We start from the raw sequence: 6,000 nt of genomic DNA, 5'->3' as shown, positions 1-6,000 counted from the left end.
CTGGGCATTTGATTCCAGACTGCCACTGGATCCTTGATTTTGCAGGCAATTCAATTCCTCTTGATTAAATTCATCATCCTCCTCAAAGTTCTGGCAAGCCCAAAGGACCAATTCCTGGATTAAATCCGACTGAGTGTCGGTGGCCTTGTATTTGATCATTAGTTGTCGTTTATATCCACTCCATTCATCTGGGTTTGGACATGGTGACATCAAAAATCTGATGTGTATGACTCACCTGTGGAAGGTCTCCTGGGACTGTCTATGAACACCAGTCCCCTGCAGTTTCCCGGGATTTGCTGGTCTGAGTAACATCCCACTACTGCCACCAAGTGTGGATACACGAGGATTAGTGGGTGCTCTCGTCTGCTGGCCCAGCTGTCTTTAGAAAGACTGCATGGACCAGGGCTCAGCCCACTGAACACTCATACTCCTTTCCTGTGGGCATAATACTACTCAGACAACACAGGGTAAGAGTAAAACAGTGTGGAAATACTTTTCTGAACCACCAACAGTCAATAACATATAGTACAGTCCCAGCAAATACATAACATGGTGCAAATTACAGAGTCTCACCCTACCACTGGCTCACTGAGAGATAGAACATTTGAGACTTCAGGGCTTCCAGGACACACTACTAGTAATGAGCGAATATACTCGTTGCTCGGGTTTTCCCTAACACGCTTGGGTGATCTCCGAGTATTTGTTAGTGTTCCGAGATATAGTTTTTGTTGATTCAGCTGCTTGATTTACAGCTATTAGCCAGCCTAAGCACATGTGGGGGTTGCCTGGTTACTAGCCAATCCCCACATGTAATCAAGCTGTCCAGTAGTCGCAAATCATCTAGCCGTGGCAAGGAAAACTAAATCTCCGAACACTAACAAATACTAGGAGACCACCCGTGCGTGCTTGGGAAAACCCGAGCAACGAGTATATTCGCTCATCGCTACACACTACCTAAACCATTTAAAGAAATAGGAGAAACCGGAGCATAATATATAGAAAAGTACTTTATTAATACAAAAGATTAAAACCAACAACAATAATATATAGAGGTATAACGTAATTACCATGATATACATATACAGGGGGAAACCCACCCCTCTAAGATCCCCATGGTGTGCAAGAGTCCTGGAAGGGGAAAAAATAATAAAACAATCCCTTCCATACAGTACAATATCGCCCGGTATAGAGATCAGCTGAAAACCAGTAACTAACTAAGCAAAGTAAATATGTGAATAATGGATCAGCCTGATGCAACTTACCAGAGCGCAGGAGGGGAGATAGAGGAGTGGGGTCACGCCAAGATACCAGCCCCAACACGTGTTTCGCGGCTAAAAAACGCCGCTTTTTCAAGGAAGTGCTTTGATTCTCATTTGTGATTTAGCACAGGTGAGTCAAAATGTGTTTCCATACTAATTTATTGTAAAGGGTGCAAATACCAGTGTCACAGTAAGCTTTAGGTTTTTCTATTTTTCCCCCCAATGTTTTCTGTTTTAAATTATTGTTTATCATTTGCTCTTTTGTATTTAAAACGAGTGTTCTATACAGAAAAACTGTTACAATTGATTCCTTTTTTCAGGAGATACAGGTGCATCTCTCACAAAATTAGAATATCATGAAAAAATTAATTTATTTCAGCTCTTCAATACAAATAGTGAAACTCATATATTATATAGAGTCATTACTAGGGTTGAGCGAAACGGATCGGTCATTTTCATAAGTCGCCGACTTTTGGCAAAGTCGGGCTTCATGAAACCCGACCCGATCCCTGTGTGGGGTCGGCCATGCGGTGCGCGACTTTCGCGCCAAAGTCGCGTTTCAATGACGCTAAAAGCGCCATTTCTCAGCCAATGAAGGTGGACGCAGAGTGTGGGCAGTGTGATGACATAGATCTCAGTCCCCACCATCTTAGAGAAGGGCATTGCAGTGATTGGCTTGCTTTCTGCGGCGTCACAGGGGCTATAAAGGGGCGTTCCCGCCGACCGCCATCTTACTGCTGCTGATCTGAGCGTAGGGAGAGGTTGCTGCCCCTTCGTCAGAAGCAGGGATAGTGTTAGGCAGGGTACATTCACCCCCAAACCGCTTGTGCTGTAGCGATTTCCACTGTCCAACACCACCTATTGTTTGCAGGGACAGTGGAAGCTACATTTTTTTTTCCTCAGCGCTGTAGCTCATTGGGCTGCCCTAGAAGGCTCCCTGATAGCTGCGTTGCTGTGTGTGTACGCCGCTGTGCAAACCAACTGCTTTTTTCAAAGCACAAATCCTGTTGTTCCTTCCTTTCTGCACAGCTATCTTGTTTGTTTGTCCACACTTTTGTGTGTAGCTGTCCTTTTTATAGCTGCCTGCCATACTTTTCTGAGATTACTGCAGGGAGACAAAGATTGGCAAGCCTGCCTCTGTGCCAGTGCTGTGTGTGGCATCTGTCTCTCATTGTGTGACACAGAAAACCTAGTGTGTAATACTGGGCCTTTTTTTTTTTTTTTAATTCTCCCTGAAAAAAAAATAAATAAATAGTGGGAGATAAAGATTGGCAAGTCTGCCTCTGTGCCAGTGCTGTGTGTGGCATCTGTCTCTCATTGTGTGCCACAGAAAACCTAGTGTGTAATACTGGGCCATTTTTTTTTTTTTAATTCTCCCTGAAAAAAAAAAAAATAGTGGAAGATAAAGATTGGCAAGTCTGCCTCTGTGCCAGTGCTGTGTGTGGCATCTGTCTCTCATTGTGTGCCACAGAAAACCTAGTGTGTAATACTGGGCCATTTTTTTTTTTTAATTCTCCCTGAAAAAAAATAAATAAATAGTGGGAGATACAGATTGGCAAGTCTGCCTCTGTGCCAGTGCTGTGTGTGGCATCTGTCTCCCATTGCGTGCCACAGAAAACCTAGTGTGTAATACTGGGCCATTTTTTTTTTAGTTCTCCCTGAAAAGAATAAATAAATAGTGGGAGATAAAGATTGGCAAGTCTGCCTCTGTGTCAGTGCTGTGTGTGGCATCTGTCTCTCATTGTGTGCCACAGAAAACCTAGTGTGTAATACTGGGCCATTTTTTTTTTAATTCTCCCTGAAAATAAATAAATAAATAGTGGGAGATAATGATTGGCAAGTCTGCCTCTGTGCCAGTGCTGTGTGTGGCATCTGTCTCTCATTGTGTGCCACAGAAAACCTAGTGTGTAATACTGGGAAATTTTTTCTGTTAATTTTTTTAATTTTTTTTTAAATTCTCCCTGAAAACAAAAAATAGTGGGAGATTAAGATTGGCATTTCTGCTTGAGTGCCGGTCCTGTGTGTGCCATCTGTCTCAAATTATTGGTGCACAGAAAAGCTAGTGTGTCATACTGTTAATTTTTTTTATTTTTTTTTAAATTCTCACTGAAAAAAAAAATAGTGGGAGATTAAGATTGGCATTTCTGCTTGAGTGCCGGTCCTGTGTGTGCCATCTGTCTCAAATTATTGGGGCACAGAAAACCTAGTGTGTCATACTGTTAATTTTTTTTATTCTTTTTTAAATTCTCCCTGAAAACAAAAAATAGTGGGAGATTAAGATTGGCATTTCTGCTTGAGTGCCGGTCCTGTGTGTGCCATCTGTCTCAAATTATTGGGGCACAGAAAACCTAGTGTGTCATACTGTTAATTTTTTTTTTTTTTTTTAAATTCTCCCTGAAAGCAAAAAATAGTGGGAGATTAAGATTGGCATTTCTGCTTGAGTGCCGGTCCTGTGTGTGCCATCTGTCTCAAATTATTGGGGCACAGAAAACCTAGTGTGTAACATTGGGCCTGATTTTCCTTTCAGTGTCAGGCACCTATAAAGGTATATATAAATCCTACAGAAGTTTGAGTTCACCTTATAAGTAGTGTTGAGCGATACTTGAAAGTATCGGTATCAGAAAGTATCGGCCGATACCGGCAAAGTATCGGATCTAATCCGATACCGATACCCGATACCAATACAAGTCAATGGGACACCAAGTATCGGACGGTATCCTGTATGGTTCCCAGGGTCTGAAGGAGAGGAAACTCTCCTTCAGGCCCTGGGATCCATATCAATGTGTAAAAGAAAGAATTAAAATAAAAAATAGGGATATACTCACCCTCTGATGCGCCCTGGACTTTACCGCCGTAACCGGGAGCCGTTGTACCTAAGAATGCGCGCTTGAAGGGCCTTAGATGACGTCACGGCGCTCTGATTGGTCCGTAGGGGTCGCGTGACCGCTATGCGACCAATCACAAAGCCGTGACGTCACCTAAGGTCTTTCAAGCGCTTGAAATACCTTAGAAGACGTCCGCAGCTTCTGATTGGTCGCGTAGCGGTCGCGTAACTGCAACGTGACCAATGACAAAGCCGTGACGTCACCTAAGGTCTTTCAAGCGCTTGAAATACCTTAGAAGACGTCCGCAGCTTCTGATTGGTCACGTAGCGGTCGCGTGACCACAACGCGACCAATCAGAGCGCCGTGACGTCATCTAAGGCCCTTCAAGCGCGCATTCTTAGGTACAACGGCTCCCGGTTACGGCGGTAAAGTCCAGGGGCCGCCGGAGAGGTGAGTATATCTCTATTTTTTATTTTAATTCTTTCTTTTACACATTGATATTAATCCCGATACCGATTCCCGATACCACAAAAGTATCGGATCTCGGTATCGGAATTCCGATACCGCAAGTATCGGCCGATACCCGATACTTGCGGTATCGGAATGCTCAACACTACTTATAAGTTGTTTTACAGTAACAAATACCATTACTTTGGTTACGTTTTGCAAACAATGAGGAAGTCTGGTGGAAGAGTTCGTGGCCGTGGGCGGTCATTGTCAGCTGGTAATGATGGTAGTGGTGGTGGAGCATCAGGTGGTCATGGTAAAAGCAGTACTGCACCTAAGTCTCGAGTTGTTGAGCCAGGTTCGTCGTCTGGCTACACAAGGCCGCGAACGCTCCCTTTTCTGGGAGTAGGAAAACCGCTTTTAAAGCCGGAGCAGCAAGAACAATTTTGGGCTTTCCTTGCTGACTCAGCCTCTAGCTCTTTTGCCTCCTCTTCTGAAAGTGCTAAATGTAAAAGCAGCGAGTCGTTAGTGGATGTTCACGATCAGGGACAAGTCGCTTCCTTGTCTTCTTCACCCAGAACAAGAGAGAAGGATGCGTCAGGCGACACAACGGGTTACTCCATGGAGCTCTTTACACATACCGTTCCTGGGTTAGACAGTGAAACAGTTAACAGGCCATGCCCATTAGAAGTTGAATCGGACATGGAGTGCACAGATGCACAGCCACAGCCAGATTACTATGCTGTTCCTTTGACTCAGACCAGAACATTGCACTCGCAGTGTACTGAGCCAGAATCAAACCCAGCGGAGACTATGGTGCCCCGTCACGAACGCTATACCACCGGCTTACACGGTGACACAGATGAAGTTGCACACGACATAGAAGAGGAGGTCATAGATGACCCAGTTGTTGACCCCAATTGGCAGCCATTGGGGGAACAGGGTGCAGGCGGCAGTAGTTCTGAAGCGGAGGAGGAGGAGCCGCAGCAGGCAACAACATCACAACAGGTTCCATCTGCCGGGCCCGTATCTGGCCAAAAACGCTTGGCAAAACCAAAACCAGTTGGAGGACAGCGTGGCCATCCGATTAAAGAAGCTCAGTCTGCAATGCCTGAAAAGGTATCCGATAGTAGAAAGAGTGCAGTCTGGCATTTTTTTAAACAACATCCAAATGATCAGCGCAAAGTCATCTGTCAAAAATGTTCAACTACCTTAAGCAGAGGTCAGAATCTTAAAAGTCTAAATACAAGTTGCATGCATAGACATTTAACCACCATGCATTTGCAAGCCTGGACTAACTACCAAACGTCCCTAAAGGTTGCAGCACCCTCGGCCAATGAAGCTAGTCAGCAACGCTACATCCCTTCCCTCCCTGTAAGCCCACCATTTCCCGCACCACCTGCAGTATCTGTGCAGCTTTCGTCGCCAGGCCAAAGCAGTCAGGGTATCACCAGGTTAGTAGTAGGAAA

This window comes from Ranitomeya variabilis, chromosome 5 (assembly GCF_051348905.1).
Source record: "Ranitomeya variabilis isolate aRanVar5 chromosome 5, aRanVar5.hap1, whole genome shotgun sequence".
In the NCBI taxonomy this organism is placed as follows: domain Eukaryota; kingdom Metazoa; phylum Chordata; class Amphibia; order Anura; family Dendrobatidae; genus Ranitomeya; species Ranitomeya variabilis.
This window is presented reverse-complemented; position numbering follows the sequence as displayed.